At 49.3% G+C, this 17,500-nt stretch overlaps 1 pseudogene; it reads left to right on the plus strand.

The window, feature by feature from the left end:
• The window catches only part of LOC109881527 (neurobeachin-like), a 266,536-nt pseudogene that overhangs the window by 146,021 nt on the left and 103,015 nt on the right, over positions 1–17,500 (plus strand).

The raw sequence follows: 17,500 nt of genomic DNA on the forward strand, positions 1-17,500 counted from the left end.
TCTGGCTGACTGTCTGACTGTATGGTGTCTAGCTGACTGTATGGTGTCTGGCTGACTGTCTGGTGTCTGTCTGGTGTCTGGCTGACTGTCTGACTGTCTGACTGTATGGTGTCTGGCTGACTGTCTGACTGTATGGTGTCTGGCTGACTGTCTGACTGTATGGTGTCTGGCTAACTGTCTGGCTGATTGTCTGACTGTCTGGTGTCTGGCTGACTGTCTGACTGTATGGTGTCTGGCTGACTGACTGTATGGTGTCTGGCTGACTGACTGACTGTATGGTGTCTGGCTGACTGACTGACTGACTGGTGTCTGGCTGACTGTCTGACTGTATGGTGTCTGGCTGACTGTCTGACTGTATGGTGTCTGGCTGACTGACTGAATGTATGGTGTCTGGCTGAGTGACTGACTGTATGGTGTCTGGCTGACTGTCTGACTGTATGGTGTCTGGTTGACTGTCTGACTGTCTGGTGTCTGGCTGACTGTCTGACTGTCTGACTGTATGGTGTCTGGCTGACTGTCTGACTGTATGGTGTCTGGCTGACTGACTGACTGTATGGTGTCTGTCTGACTGTATGGCGTCTGGCTGACTGTCTGACTGTATGGTGTCTGGCTGACTGTCTGACTGTATGGTGTCTGTCTGACTGTATGGTGTCTGTCTGACTGTATGGTGTCTGGCTGACTGTATGGTGCCTGGCTGACTGTATGGTGTCTGGCTGACTGTATGGTGTCTGGCTGACTGTATGGTGTCTGTCTGACTGTATGGTGTCTGTCTGACTGTATGGTGTCTGGCTGACTGTATGGCGTCTGTCTGACTGTCTGACTGTATGGTGTCTGTCTGACTGTATGGTGTCTGTCTGACTGTATGGTGTCTGTCTGACTGTATGGTGTCTGGCTGACTGTATGGTGCCTGGCTGACTGTATGGTGTCTGGCTGACTGTATGGTGTCTGTCTGACTGTATGGTGTCTGTCTGACTGTATGGTGTCTGGCTGACTGTATGGTGTCTGTCTGACTATGGTGTCTGTCTGACTGTATGGTGTCTGTCTGACTGTATGGTGTCTGTCTGACTGTATGGGTGTCTGGCTGACTGTATGGTGTCTGGCTGACTGTATGGTGTCTGTCTGACTGTATGGTGTCTGTCTGACTATGGTGTCTGGCTGGCTGTATGGTGTCTGGCTGACTGTATGGTGTCTGGCTGACTATCTGGTGTCTGTCTGACTTGACTGTGTTCCAGGGTGATCTGTAAACTCCTAGCCTCTAAGACTGAGAGCATCAGAGTCCAGGCTCTCAAAGTCCTGGGATACTTCCTCAAACACTCGGACACAAGTGAGTACCTGGATGGATGGGTGGGTGGGTGGTGGGTGGATGGGTGGGTGGGTGGGGTGGATAGATGGTGGCTGGGTGGGGTGGCTGGGTGGGTGGGTGGATGGGCGGGTGGATGGGTGGGTGGATAGATGGGTGGGTGGGTGGGTGGGTGGGTGGGCGGGTGGGTGGGTGGTTGGGTGGATGGATGGATGTATGGGTGGGTGGGTGGTGGATCGGGGGATGTGTGCGTGGATGGATGGATGGGTGTGAGTGTTTGATCGGAGCATAAGCTAATTGACAATAATTGTCATGAAGGAGCCCCCATGTGTGTGGGTTGTCTCCTGTCTCCCTGTTAAGGGTTGTCTCCCCTGTTAAGGGTTGTCTCATGTCTGTCATGTTAAGGGTTGTCTGCCCTGTTAAGGGTTGTCTCCTGTCTGTCATGTTAAGTGTTGTCTCCCCTGTTAAGGGTTGTCTCCTGTCTGCCATGTTAAGGGTTGTCTCCTGTCTCCCCTGTTAAGGGTTGTCTCCTGTCTCCCCTGTTAAGGGTTGTCTCCCCTGTTAAGGGTTGTCTCCTGTCTCCCCTGTTAAGGGTTGTCTCCTGTCTCCCCTGTTAAGGGTTGTCTCCTGTCTCCCCTGTTAAGGGTTGTCTTATGTCTGTCATGTTAAGGGTTGTCTCCTGTCTGTCATGTTAAGGGTTGTCTGCCCTGTTAAGGGTTGTCTCCTGTCTGTCATGTTAAGGGTTGTCTCCCCTGTTAAGGGTTGTCTCCTGTCTCCCCTGTTAAGGGTTGTCTCCTGTCTGTCATGTCAAGGGTTGTCTCCCCTGTTAAGGGTTGTCTCCTGTCTCCCCTGTTAAGGGTTGTCTCCGGTCTCCCCTGTTAAGGGTGGTCTCCTGTGTCCCCTGTTAAGGGTTGTCTCCTGTCTGTCATGTTAAGGGTTGTCTCCCCTGTTAAGGGTTGTCTCCCCTGTTAAGGGTTGTCTCCTGTCTCCCCTGTTAAGGGTTGTCTCCTGTCTCCCCTGTTAAGGGTTGTCTCCTGTCTCCCCTGTTAAGGGTTGTCTCCCCTGTTAAGGGTTGTCTCCTGTCTGTCATGTTAAGGGTTGTCTCCTGTCTGTCATGTTAAGGGTTGTCTCCTGTCTGTCATGTTAAGGGTTGTCTCCTGTCTCCCCTGTTAAGGGTTGTCTCCCCTGTTAAGGGTTGTCTCCCCTGTTAAGGGTTGTCTCCTGTCTCCCATGTTAAGGGTTGTCTCCTGTCTCCCCTGTTAAGGGTTGTCTCCTGTCTGTCATGTTAAGGGTTGTCTCCTGTCTGTCATGTTAAGGGTTGTCTCCTGTCTGTCATGTTAAGGGTTGTCTCCCCTGTTAAGGGTTGTCTCCTGTCTCACCTGTTAAGGGTTGTCTCCTGTCTCCCCTGTTAAGGGTTGTCTCCTGCTGCCATGTTAAGGGTTGTCTCATGTCTGTCATGTTAAGGGTTGTCTCCTGTCTGTCATGTTAAGGTTTGTCTCCTGTCTGCCCTGTTAAGGGTTGTCTCCTGTCTCCCCTGTTAAGGGTTGTTCTCCTGTCTGTCATGTTAAGGGTTGTCTCCTGTCTCCCCTGTTAAGGGTTGTCTCCTGTCTGTCATGTTAAGGGTTGTCTCCGGTCTCCCCTGTTAAGGGTTGTCTCCTGTCTCCCCTGTTAAGGGTTGTCTCCTGTCTACCCTGTTAAGGGTTGTCTCCCCTGTTAAGGGTTGTCTCCTGTCTCCCCTGTTAAGGGTTGTCTCCTGTCTACCCTGTTAAGGGTTGTCTCCCCTGTTAAGGGTTGTCTCATGTCTGTCATGTTAAGGGTTGTCTCCTGTCTCCCCTGTTAAGGGTTGTCTCCCCTGTTAAGGGTTGTCTCCTGTCTCCCCTGTTAAGGGTTGTCTCCTGTCTACCCTGTTAAGGGTTGTCTCCCCTGTTAAGGGTTGTCTCATGTCTGTCATGTTAAGGGTTGTCTCCTGTCTCCCCTGTTAAGGGTTGTCTCCCCTGTTAAGGGTTGTCCCCTGTCTCCCCTGTTAAGGGTTGTCTCCTGTCTACCCTGTTAAGGGTTGTCTCCCCTGTTAAGGGTTGTCTCATGTCTGTCATGTTAAGGGTTGTCTCCTGTCTCCCCTGTTAAGGGTTGTCTCCCCTGTTAAGGGTTGTCTCCTGTCTCCCCTGTTAAGGGTTGTCTCCTGTCTCCCTGTTAAGGGTTGTCTTCTGTCTGTCATGTTAAGGGTTGTCTCCTGTCTCCCCTGTTAAGGGTTGTCTCCCCTGTTAAGGGTTGTCTCCCCTGTTAAGGGTTGTCTCCTGACTCCCCTGTTAAGGGTTGTCTCCTGTCTCCCCTGTTAAGGGTTGTCTCCCCTGTTAAGGGTTGTCTCCCCTGTTAAGGGTTGTCTCCCCTGTTAAGGGTTGTCTCCCCTGTTAAGGGTTGTCTCCTGACTCCCCTGTTAAGGGTTGTCTCCTGTCTGTCATGTTAAGGGTTGTCTCCTGTCTGTCATGTTAAGGGTTGTCTCCTGTCTGTCATGTTAAGGGTTGTCTCCTGTCTCCCCTGTCAAGGGTTGTCTCCCCTGTTAAGGGTTGTCTCCTGTCTCCCCTGTTAAGGGTTGTCTCCTGTCTCCCCTGTTAAGGGTTGTCTTCTGTCTGTCATGTTAAGGGTTGTCTCCTGTCTCCCCTGTTAAGGGTTGTCTCCTGTCTCCCCTGTTAAGGGTTGTCTCCTGTCTCCCCTGTTAAGGTTTGTCTCCTGACTCCCCTGTTAAGGGTTGTCTCCTGTCTGTCATGTTAAGGGTTGTCTCCTGTCTGTCATGTTAAGGGTTGTCTCCTGTCTCCCCTGATAAGGGTTGTCTCCTGTCTCCCCTGTTAAGGGTTGTCTCCTGTCTCCCCTGTTAAGGGTTGTCTCCCCTGTTAAGGGTTGTCTCCTGTCTCCCCTGTTAAGGGTTGTCTCCTGTCTCCCCTGTTAAGGGTTGTCTCCTGTCTCCCCCGTTAAGGGTTGTCTCCTGTCTGCCCTGTTAAGGGTTGTCTCCTGTCTGTCATGTTAAGGGTTGTCTCCTGCTGCCCTCTTAAGGGTTGTCTGCCATGTTAAGGGTTGTCTCCTGCTGGCCCTGTTAAGGGTTGTCTCCTGTCTCCCCTGTTAAGGGTTGTCTCCTGTCTCCCCTGTTAAGGGTTGTCTCCCCTGTTAAGGGTTGTCTCCAGTCTCCCCTGTTAAGGGTTGTCTCCTGTCTCCCATGTTAAGGGTTGTCTCCTGTCTACCCTGTTAAGGGTTGTCTCCCCTGTTAAGGGTTGTCTCATGTCTGTCATGTTAAGGGTTGTCTCCTGTCTCCCCTGTTAAGGGTTGTCTCCCCTGTTAAGGGTTGTCTCCTGTCTCCCCTGTTAAGGGTTGTCTCCTGTCTACCCTGTTAAGGGTTGTCTCCCCTGTTGAGGGTTGTCTCATGTCTGTCATGTTAAGGGTTGTCTCCTGTCTCCCCTGTTAAGGGTTGTCTCCCCTGTTAAGGGTTGTCTCCTGACTCCCCTGTTAAGGGTTGTCTCCTGTCTGTCATGTTAAGGGTTGTCTCCCCTGTTAAGGGTTGTCTCCCCTGTTAAGGGTTGTCTCCTGACTCCCCTGTTAAGGGTTGTCTCCTGACTCCCCTGTTAAGGGTTGTCTCCTGTCTGTCATGTTAAGGGTTGTCTCCTGTCTGTCATGTTAAGGGTTGTCTCCTGTCTCCCCTGTTAAGGGTTGTCTCCCCTGTTAAGGGTTGTCTCCTGTCTCCCCTGTTAAGGGTTGTCTCCTGTCTCCCCTGTTAAGGGTTGTCTCCTGTCTCCCCTGTTAAGGGTTGTCTTCTGTCTGTCATGTTAAGGGTTGTCTCCTGTCTCCCAAGTTAAGGGTTGTCTCCTGTCTCCCCTGTTAAGGGTTGTCTCCTGACTCCCCTGTTAAGGGTTGTCTCCTGTCTGTCATGTTAAGGGTTGTCTCCTGTCTGTCATGTTAAGGGTTGTCTCCTGTCTCCCCTGTTAAGGGTTGTCTCCTGTCTCCCCTGTTAAGGGTTGTCTCCTGTCTCCCCTGTTAAGGGTTGTCTCCTGTCTCCCCTGTTAAGGGTTGTCTCCTGTCTCCCCTGTTAAGGGTTGTCTTCTGTCTGTCATGTTAAGGGTTGTCTCCTGTCTCCCCTGTTAAGGGTTGTCTCCTGTCTCCCCTGTTAAGGTTTGTCTCCTGACTCCCCTGTTAAGGGTTGTCTCCTGTCTGTCATGTTAAGGGTTGTCTCCTGTCTGTCATGTTAAGGGTTGTCTCCTGTCTCCCCTGTTAAGGGCTGTCTCCTGTCTCCCCTGTTAAGGGTTGTCTCCTGTCTCCCCTGTTAAGGGTTGTCTCCCCTGTTAAGGGTTGTCTCCTGTCTCCCCTGTTAAGGGTTGTCTCCTTTCTCCCCCGTTAAGGGTTGTCTCCTGTCTCCCCCGTTAAGGGTTGTCTCCTGTCTGCCCTGTTAAGGGTTGTCTCCTGTCTGTCATGTTAAGGGTTGTCTCCTGCTGCCCTCTTAAGGGTTGTCTGCCATGTTAAGGGTTGTCTCCTGCTGGCCCTGTTAAGGGCAGTCATGAAGGAGGTCAGCGTGTAGGTTGTCTCCTGCTGGCCCTGTTAAGGGCAGTCATGAAGGAGGTCAGCGTGTGGGTTGTCTCCTGCTGGCCCTGTTAAGGGCAGTCATGAAGGAGGTCAGCGTGTGGGTTGTCTCCTGCTGGCCCTGTTAAGGGCAGTCATGAAGGAGGTCAGCGTGTGGGTTGTCTCCTGCTGGCCCTGTTAAGGGCAGTCATGAAGGAGGTCAGCGTGTGGGTTGTCTCCTGCTGGCCTTGTTAAGGGCAGTCATGAAGGAGGTCAGCGTGTGGGTTGTCTCCTGCTGGCCCTGTTAAAGGCAGTCATGAAGGAGGTCAGCGTGTGGGTTGTCTCCTGCTGGCCCTGTTAAGGGCAGTCATGAAGGAGGTCAGCGTGTGGGTTGTCTCCTGCTGGCCCTGTTAAGGGCAGTCATGAAGGAGGTCAGCGTGTGGGTTGTCTCCTGCTGGCCCTGTTAAGGGCAGTCATGAAGGAGGTCAGCGTGTGGGTTGTCTCCTGCTGGCCCTGTTAAGGGCAGTCATGAAGGAGGTCAGCGTGTGGGTTGTCTCCTGCTGGCCCTGTTAAGGGCAGTCATGAAGGAGGTCAGCGTGTAGGTTGTCTCCTGCTGGCCCTGTTAAGGGCAGTCATGAAGGAGGTCAGCGTGTAGGTTGTCTCCTGCTGGCCCTGTTAAGGACAGTCATGAAGGAGGTCAGCGTGTGGGTTGTCTCCTGCTGGCCCTGTTAAGGGCAGTCATGAAGGAGGTCAGCGTGTAGGTTGTCTCCTGCTGGCCCTGTTAAGGGCAGTCATGAAGGAGGTCAGCGTGTAGGCCCAGAGAGTTTGTGTGTTTGTTTTGAGTTAATGTGATCCTGATAGAATAATCGTTGTGACAGAACATGCTTCCTGTGAGGTAAAGCCCTGATCAGGAGCAAAGTATTCTGGGAGGGTTATTCATCAAATCTGACGCCAACGCCTGATTGCGAGATATCAGAGCACAGTCCTGTGTGTGTGGGGGAGGGGGGGGGGGGGAGACAACATAGCCAACTAAAACAGGTCACAACTCCTGCAGCTCTGTTGCATGCTGGGTATGTACATAGTCAATGGTAGGCTTCGAGGGGACTCCTATGGAAGGTACACCTACAGCTCATCTCTTGGCAGTAGTACTGTAGACTACTTTATCACTGACCTCAACCCAGAGTCTCTCAGAGCGTTCACAGTCAGCCCACTGACACCCCTATCAGATCACAGCAAAATCACAGTCTACTTGAACAGATCAATACTCAATCATGAGGCATCAAAGCCAAAGGAACTGAGTAACATTAAGAAATGCTATAGATGGAAGGAATGCAGTTTGGAAACCTACCAAAAAACAATTAGGCAATAACGAATTCAATCCCTTTTAGACAATTTCCTGGGTAAAACATTCCACTGCAATAGTGAAGGTGTAAACTTGGCAGTAGAAAATCTTAACAGTATATTTGACCTCTCAGCTTCCCTATCAAATCTAAAAATCTCAAATAGAAAACCGAAGAAAATGAACAACAATGACAAATGGTTTTATGAAGAATGCAAAAATCTAAGAAAGAAATTGAGAAACCTGTCCAACCAAAAACATAGAGACCCAGAAAACCTGAGTCTACGCCTTCACTATGGTGAATCACTAAAACAATACAGAAATACACTACGGAAAAAGAAGGAACAGCACGTCAGAAATCAGCTCAATGCAATTGAAGAATCCATAGACTCAAACCACTTCTGGGAAAATTGGAAACAAACAACAACACAAAGAAGTATCTATTCAAAATAGAGATGTATGGGTAAACCACTTCTCCAATCTGATTGGCTCTAGAACAAAGAATAAAGAGAAAAACATGATCAAATACAGATCTTAGAATCAACTATTAAAGACGACCAGAACCCACTGGATTCTCTGATTACCTTGAATGTTTATTTATTTTCCCTTTTGTACATTAACCACATTGTTACAACATTGTAAATAGACGTAATATGACATGTGTAATGTCTTTACTCTTTCTTTTTCTTTCTGTGAGTGAGTGTAATGTTTACTGTTCATTTTTATTGGTTATTTCACTTTTGTATATTATCTACTTCACTTGCTTTGGCAATGTTAACATATGTTTCCCCTGCCAATAAAGCCCCTTGAATTGAATTGGATTGGATAGGTCACCTAACATTCTCATTGACTAGTGGCTCAAGTGTCAGTTGAGAGTCATCCACATTCCATTCATTAATTCATCCAATCCAACTCTCTCTCTGTCACCCACTATATGCTGATGTAATGATATGCTGTCACAGTCTGAATGAGTAGAGGAGGGGATGGTAGAGGGGAGGGGAGGGGAGAGGAGATGGGATGGTAGAGGGGAGAGGAGAGGAGATGGGATGGGATGGGAGAGGAGAGGGGAGGGGAGGGGAGGGGAGATGGGATGGGATGGGAGAGGGGAGAGGAGAGGAGAGGAGATGGGATGGGAGAGGGGAGAGGAGAGGAGAGGAGAGGAGATGGGATGGGATGGGAGAGGGGAGGGGAGAGGAGATGGGATGGGAGAGGAGAGGCGAGGAGATGGGATGATAGAGGGGAGAGGAGAGGAGAGGAGATGGGATGGGGGAGGGGAGGGGAGAGGAGAGGAGATGGGAGAGGAGATCTCTGCTGGATGATCTGGTGTTTTGGAGTGTACGGTAGTTGTCATGGTGACGTGCTGTTGGCTGGGCCAGTTGGTTGTTCTCATTTATCGTGCCCTTCATCCCCCGGTGGCCATGGTGACTGACAGCACTTCTAGCTGTCTCCTTTCTTGGCCAGGTGGTGAAAAGGCCTCTGACAGAGACAGACGGGAGGTGTGTGTGTGTGTGTGTGTGTGTGTGTGTGTGTGTGTGTGTGTGTGTGTGTGTGTGTGTGTGTGTGTGTGTGTGTGTGTGTGTGTGTGTGTGTGTGTGTGTGTGTGTGTGTGTGTGTGTATGTGTATGTGTTGAGGATCTGATGAGTTCATCAGTTCGCTATTATTTGTTACTCACTGTGACATTTGTTTGGTGTGTGTGTGTGTGTGTGTGTGTGCGCGTGTGTGTGCGTGTGTGTGTGTGCGCGTGTGTGTATGTGCGCAGGAGGAAAGTGGAGATCATGCACACACACAGCCTGTTCACCCTGCTGGGAGAGAGGCTGATGATCCACACCAACACCGTCAGCGTCACAACCTACAACACGCTCTACGAGGTAGGGAACATTCTAACACGCTCTACGAGGTAGGGGACACGCTCTACGAGGTCGGGAACATTCTAACACGCTCTACAAGGTAGGTAACACGCTCTACGAGGTCGGGGACATTCTAACACGCTCTACGAGGTAGGGAACACGCTCTACGAGGTCGGGAACATTCTAACACGCTCTACGAGGTAGGTAACACGCTCTATGAGGTAGGGAACACGCTCTATGAGGTCGGGAACATTCTAACACGCTCTACGAGGTAGGGAACACACTCTACGAGGTAGGGAACACACTCTACGAGGTAGGGAACATTCTAACACGCTCTACGAGGTAGGGAACACATTCTACGAGGTAGGGAACACACTCTACGAGGTAGGGAACACACTCTACGAGGTAGGGAACACGCTCTACGAGGTAGGGACACACTCTACGAGGTAGGGAACACACTCTACGAGGTCGGGAACATTGAAACACATTCTACGAGGTAGGGAAAACGCTCTACAAGGTAAGGAAACACTCTACGAGGTCGGGAACATTGAAACACATTCCACGAGGTAGGTAACACGCTCTACGAGGTAGGGAACACACTCTACGAGGTAGGGAACACACTCTACGAGGTAGGGAACACACTCTACGAGGTCGGGAACATTGAAACACACTCTACAAGGTAGGTAAACACACTCACTCACACTGCAATGTATGTCATCACAGTAACTTCTCATTTACCTCTATATAAACTTTTTCTGTAGTATCTGAAAACGATGTGTCTTGTAAAGGTAAAGGTGCTGGTAAAGTTTAATTGACACATGTCATGTTAGATTGACACTTGTCACTCTCCACCACTGTAGATTCTGACAGAACAGGTGTGTACCCAGGTAGTCCACAAGCCCCACCCAGAACCTGACTCCACCGTCAAGATACAGAACCCCAGTAAGTCCACTCTTTTCCACCTTCTCTCCCACTATACGTCTGTCTGTCTGTCTGTCTGTCTGTCTGTCTGTCTGTCTGTCTGTCTGTCTGTCTGTCTGTCTGTCTGTCTGTCTACTGATCCATCTTCATTATCAACTAGTTTAGTCTACTGATCCATGTTCTTCATTATCAACTAGTTTAGTCTAGTCTACTGATCCATGTTCTTCATTATCAACTAGTTTAGTCTAGTCTACTGATCCATGTTCATTATCAACTAGTCTAGTCTACTGATCCATGTTCATTATCAACTAGTTTAGTCTAGTCTACTGATCCATGTTCTTCATTATCAACTAGTTTAGTCTAGTCTACTGATCCATGTTCATCATCAACTAGTTTAGTCTAGTCTACTGATCCATGTTCATTATCAACTAGTCTAGTCTACTGATCCATGTTCATTATCAACTAGTCTAGTCTACTGATCCATGTTCATTATCAACTAGTTTAGTCTACTGATCCATGTTCATTATCAACTAGTCTAGTCTACTGATCCATGTTCATTATCAACTAGTCTAGTCTACTGATCCATGTTCATTATCAACTAGTCTAGTCTACTGATCCATGTTCATTATCAACTAGTCTAGTCTACTGATCCATGTTCATTATCAACTAGTCTAGTCTACTGGGTGTCAAATACTTATTTCCCTTATTAAAATGCAAATGAATTTATATAATTTCTGACAGGCGGCTTTCTGAATTCTTTTGTTGTTATTCTGTCTCTCACTGTTCAAATAAACCTACCATTAAAGTTATAGACTGATCATTTCTTTGTCAGCGGGCAAACGTACAAAATCAGCAGGGGATCAAATACTTTTTCCCCTCACTGTAGTTTTTAGCTGTTACCATGGGAGAGCAGTTAGCTGTTACCATGGGAGAGCAGTTAGCTGTTAACATGGGAGAGCAGTTAGCTGTTAACATGAGAGAGCAGTTAGCAGTTAGCTGTTAACATGAGAGAGCAGTTAGCTGTTAACATGAGAGAGCAGTTAGCTGTTAACATGAGAGAGCAGTTAGCTGTTAACATGAGAGAGTAGTTAGCTGTTAACATGAGAGAGCAGTTAGCTGTTAACATGAGAGAGCAGTTAGCTGTTAACATGAGAGAGCAGTTAGCTGTTAACATGAGAGAGCAGTTAGCTGTTAACATGAGAGAGCAGTTAGCTGTTAACATGAGAGAGCAGTTAGCTGTTAACATGGGAGAGCAGTTAGCTGTTAACATGGGAGAGCAGTTAGCAGTTAGCTGTTAACATGAGAGAGCAGTTAGCTGTTAACATGAGAGAGCAGTTAGCTGTTAACATGAGAGAGCAGTTAGCTGTTAACATGAGAGAGCAGTTAGCTGTTAACATGGGAGAGCAGTTAGCTGTTAACATGGGAGAGCAGTTAGCTGTTAACATGAGAGAGCAGTTAGCTGTTAACATGGGAGAGCAGTTAGCTGTTAACATGGGAGAGCAGTTAGCTGTTAACATGAGAGAGCAGTTAGCTGTTAACATGAGAGAGCAGTTAGCTGTTAACATGAGAGAGCAGTTAGCTGTTAACATGGGAGAGCAGTTAGCTGTTAACATGGGAGAGCAGTTAGCTGTTAACATGAGAGAGCAGTTAGCTGTTAACATGAGAGCGCAGTTAGCTGTTAACATGGGAGAGCAGTTAGCTGTTAGCATGGGAGAGCAGCTAGCTGTTAACATGGGAGAGCAGTTAGCTGTTAACATGAGAGAGCAGTTAGCAGTTAACATGAGAGAGCAGTTAGCTGTTAACATGGGAGAGCAGTTAGCAGTTAGCTGTTAACATGAGAGAGCAGTTAGCTGTTAACATGAGAGAGCAGTTAGCTGTTAACATGAGAGAGCAGTTAGCTGTTAACATGAGAGAGCAGTTAGCTGTTAACATGGGATAGCAGTTAGCTGTTAACATGGGAGAGCAGTTAGCTGTTAACATGGGAGAGCAGTTAGCTGTTAACATGAGAGAGCAGTTAGCTGTTAGCTGTTAACATGAGAGAGCAGTTAGCTGTTAACATGAGAGAGCAGTTAGCTGTTAACATGAGAGAGCAGTTAGCTGTTAACATGGGAGAGCAGTTGGCTGTTAGCTGTTAACATGAGAGAGCAGTTAGCTGTTAACATGAGAGAGCAGTTAGCAGTTAGCTGTTAACATGAGAGAGCTGTTAGCATTTAGCTGTTAACATGAGAGAGCTGTTAGCTACATTTCATCACTCAACTACATATTATAGTTTTCTGTGACATAATGTCTCCTGTTTTATAGTTGAGGAAGTTGAAGCACTTCTGACTCCATGTTATGATCTCAGTCAGATATGACTGTACTGCAGCAGAGCTCAGCTTCAAAATGTCAGTGATTCATTTAGTAATACTTGAGCCCTGCCCGTAGCCTAGTTAGTGATGAATTAACATGTTTATAATGTCAGGGTCGACATCAGGGTCGTCTGACTCGGTTCGTGTAGCAGAGCTCTACTGCAGACGGGATGGACTCAGACACGTGTTGTGTGTCTCTCTTAAAAGGGTCCATGCGGAAACACGTGCACTTTAAAGGGTCTGTGCCGTGATGAAATGGACTCCCCTCCTTTCCCTCCCTCCTCTCGGCCCTATTGAAGACACTGTATTTTGTTACACTGTATTTGTTGCTGTGCAACAACAGGATGATCAAATTAAGATACACTATCTGTTTCTCTGTGCTATTAGTCTGAAGGTGGTAACAACTTCCCTCCTCTCCCTCTTCTCCTCTCCTCTCCCTCTTCTCCTCTCCTCTCCCTCTTCTCCTCTCCCTCTCCCTCTTCTCCCTCGTTTCCTCTCCCTCTTCTCCTCTCCCTCCTCTCCTCTCTATCACCCTCCTCTCCCTCCTCCCTCCTCCCTCTCCTCTCTCCCTCCTACTTCCCTCTCTCTCCCTCTTCTCCTCCCCCCTACTCTCCTCTTCCTCCCTATCCTCTCTCTCCCTCCTCTCCCCCTCCTCCTCCCTCTCCTCTCTCTCCCTCCTCTTCCTCCCTCTCCTCTCTCTCCCTCCGACCCCGTCTCCTCTCCCTCCTCTGCTCTCTCCCCCCTCCTCCCCTCCCCTCCTGCCTCCTCTCCTCTCTCTCCCCTTCCTCCCTCCTGCCTCCTCTCCTCTCTCCCCCTCCTTCCTTGTCTCCTCTCCTCCCTACTCTCCTTCCTCTCCCCCCTACTCTCCCTCCTCTCCTCTCTCTCTCCCATCCCTCGTCTCCTCTCCTCTCCCTCTCCCTCCTCTCCTCTCTATCTCCTTCCTCTCCTCTCTATCTCCCTCCTCCCTCTCCTCTCTCCCTCCTCTCCCCCCTCCTCCATACTCTCGTCTTCCTCCCTCTCCTCTCCTCTCCCCCTCCTCCATTCTCTCCTCTTCCTCCCTCTCTCCTCTCTCTCTCCCCCCTCCCTACTCTCCCCCCTTCCCCATCTCCCCCCCCCCCCCCCCCCCCCCCCCTCCTCCCTCTCTCAGTGATTTTGAAGGTGGTAGCGACCTTGTTGAAGAGCTGTAGTCCTGAACTGATGGAGGTCAAGACACTGTTCCTGTCTGACATGATCAAACTGTTCAGTAGCAGCCGAGAGAACAGACGGTGAGGACACACACACACACACGCACACCACACGCGCACACACACACACACACCACACGCGCACACACACCACACACACACACCACACACCACACACACACACCACACACACACACACACACACACACACACCACACGCGCACACACACCACACACACACACCACACACACACACCACACACCACACACACACACCACACACACACACACACACACACACACACACACACACACACACCACACACCACACACACACCACACACCACACACACACCACACACCACACACCACACACACACCACACACACACACCACACACCACACACACACCACACACCACACACACACCACACACACCCACCCTATGAATAGTTGAGATGTTAACTTGTCCATCTCTAGGTTGTCAGTCTGGGTTATATCAACCCTAACAGCATTATAGATCAGTATAAATATTATTGATGATATATTGTCTGTCTTTAGGTGTCTGTTACAGTGTTCAGTGTGGCAGGACTGGATGTTCAGTCTGGGTTACATCAACCCCAAGAGCCCAGAGGAACAGAAGATGATGGAGATGGTCTATAACATCTTCAGGATCCTGCTCTACCACGCCATCAAGTATGAGTGGGGGGGATGGAGGGTCTGGGTGGACACGTTGTCCATCGCTCACTCCAAGGTAAACACACACTGTGTAGGAGTTGGTGTGTGTGTGTGTGTGTGTGTGGGGGGGGGGGCAGCCCAGGCCAAGCTCTTCTCTGGTCTCTTGGCCCTCCCACCTCTAAAGGAGGGCAGCCCAGGCCAAGCTCTTCTCTGGTCTCTTGGCCCTCCCACCTCTAAAGGAGGGCAGCCCAGGCCAAGCTCTTCTCTGGTCTCTTGGCCCTCCCACCTCTAAAGGAGGGCAGCCCAGGCCAAGCTCTTCTCTGGTCTCTTGGCCCTCCCACCTCTAAAGGAGGGCAGCCCAGGCCAAGCTCTTCTCTGGTCTCTTGGCCCTCCCACCTCTAAAGGAGGGCAGCCCAGGCCAAGCTCTTCTCTGAGAGTATCTGTATTCTAAGTCCTATATTGTTAAATGAATGAGACATTCATTTTTCATTTCTCAGTTGAATTGGTTTGATTTAAATAATACTTCCTTCAAATTCATTTCAAATGATGCTTCCTGAGGGGGGTGGCCAATTAAAATGTATTTCAAATTCATTGTTTGAATTCAATTCAATTCAGAATTTGCCCTGTTGCGTTTGTGTGTTTTGTGTGTATGTGCGTGTGCTAACTCTGGCTAAGATGTTATTGATTATTAGTTGATTATTAGTTATTGATCATGTCTCTTCCATAGGTAACGTAAGGAGTACCTGGCTAAGATGTTATTGATTATTAGTTATTGATCTTCCATAGGTAACCTACGAGGCCCATAAGGAGTACCTGGCTAAGATGTTATTGATTATTAGTTATTGATTAGGTCTCCTCCTCTGTAAGGTAACATACGAGGCCCATAAGGAGTACCTGGCTAAGATGTTATTGATTAGGTCTCCTCCTCTGTAAGGTAACATACGAAGCCCATAAGGAGTACCTGGCTAAGATGTTATTGATTATTAGTTATTGATTAGGTCTCCTCCTCTGTAAGGTAACATACGAGGCCCATAAGGCGTACCTGGCTAAGATGTTATTGATTATTAGTTATTGATTAGGTCTCCTCCTCTGTAAGGTAACATACGAGGCCCATAAGGAGTACCTGGCTAAGATGTACGAGGAGTACCAGCGACAGGAAGAGGAGAACATCAAGAAGGGGAAGAAAGGTTCCGTCTCTACCATCTCCGGCCTCTCGGCCACGCCCGCCCCCGTCGTCAACGGCAACCTGGAGATCCGCGAGCTGGACGACCACTCACAGACGCAGACCCCAGAAAGCGAGGCCGAGTACGGAGAGGGAGGAGGAGTGGATTCCAGGAACCTGCTCGCTGAGGGAGGGGTGGAGACGAAAGGACCCAACGGGGAGGCGTTGACCCCTGGGGAGCAGGAGTCAGGGGAAAGGGTCGAAGTTCATGACCTCCTGGTGGATATCAAGGCGGAGAAGGTGGAGGCTACGGAGGTCAAATTAGATGACCTGGATCTATCCCCGGAAGGGACGGTGGGAAGAGGAGGGATGGAGGGACTGGGTGGAGGAGGGATTGGAGGGATTGGAGGAGGAGGGATAGGAGGGATTGGAGGAGGAAGGATGGAGGGACTGGGTGGAGGAGGGATTGGAGGAGGAGGGATTGGAGGAGGAGGGATAGGAGGGATTGGAGGAGGAAGGATGGAGGGACTGGGTGGAGGAGGGATAGGAGGGATTGGAGGAGGAAGGATGGAGGGACTGGGTGGAGGAGGGATTGGAGGGATAGGAGGAGGAAGGATGGGGAACGGGCCCCTGGTGGAGGTAGACTCCCTGCTGGACAGCGCCTACTGTGTCGTGGTGCGGAAGCTGAATGGCAACCACAGTAACCTGGTGCCTAAAGATGACACGGTGGTCACGGGGGCGGGGCCTGACACCATGGAGGATGATGGGAACATGGGTCCGCTCATCACCCTCGCTGACGAGAAGGACAGCGTCCCGAACAACAGAGGATTCCTCTTCAGCAAGGTAGAGGTTAAAGATGTGTTTTTTGTTGTAGGAATATTATGTTATTAATGGATTTGAAGAACAATGTAATGGGGTCAAAACACTGCAGATTTATTAATACATGAGCACCATATATTGCTGCAGTCTTTTAATTAATAAATATGCACCAGGCATTGTTAGTCTTTAATTAAAATCTACAGGAGGGTATCTCCAGGAACAGGGTTGGAGTTAAAACCTACAGGAGTGTATCTCTCCGGGAACCGGTTTAGAGTTAAAACCTACAGGAGGGTATCTGTCCAGGAACAGGGTTGGAGTTAAAACCTACAGGAGGGTATCTCTCCAGGAACAGGGTTGGAGTCTTGGAGAGACTTGCTGAATTGTCTTTCTATCATATCTTTTTAAGGTTGATGAGAAGCTTCTTCCAGCGCTGGCTTCCACAGACCCCCTGGTCCTTCCCAGCCCGGACCAGCCCCTCTCCTCAGGCCACTCCTCCACCTGCCCCAGCGATGACCTGAGTCTTCTGGCCCACATGACCTCATGCGGAGGCTCAGACCTGAGCCAAGCCCATGGAGGGGTCCCCGAAGACGGGCCCTTCAATATCCAGAGCCCCCTGGCTGACATCAGCTCCATCGCCCAGAGAGAGAGCCAGGCAGCTGAGATCCAGGGCTACCCAGAGGTAGAGGTCCCGTCTGGGGCAGATGGAGAGGTGGCAGGGGGTAAGGCTGGAGGTGACGTGGCTAGCACCACATCTGATACTGAAAGGTCTGAAGATGAGAAGGACAAAGAGATGGAGAAGATACAGACCACCGCTACTACTCAGGTGGGTGACACAAATATCTTACCTCAAATGTAGGCCGTCATTGTAAATAAGAATTTGATCTTAACTGACTTGCCAAGTGAAATAAATGTTAAAAAAATAAATGGAATAAGAAAAAAATGGTTTTAAACCAAGTGAGATAACTCTGCTCCTTCAATTGCTACTGTACTTAGCCATGTCTTCAATAACTGAGAGACTGATCTAAGCTAATGTTTACACAGCTGGCTAACACAGCTGGCTAACACTGTTGGCTAACACTGTTGGCTAACACTGTTGGATAACACAGCTGGCTAACACTGTTGGCTAACACTGTTGGCTAACACAGCTGGCTAACACTGTTGGCTAACACTGTTGGATAACACTGTTGGATAACACTGTTGGCTAACACAGCTGGCTAACACTGTTGGCTAACACTGTTGGATAACACTGTTGGCTAACACAGCTGGCTAACACTGTTGGCTAACACTGTTGGATAACACTGTTGGATAACACAGCTGGCTAACACTGTTGGCTAACACAGCTGGCTAACACTGTTGGCTAAC

Source organism: Oncorhynchus kisutch, linkage group LG28 (assembly GCF_002021735.2).
Source record: "Oncorhynchus kisutch isolate 150728-3 linkage group LG28, Okis_V2, whole genome shotgun sequence".
Taxonomy (NCBI): Eukaryota; Metazoa; Chordata; class Actinopteri; order Salmoniformes; family Salmonidae; genus Oncorhynchus; species Oncorhynchus kisutch.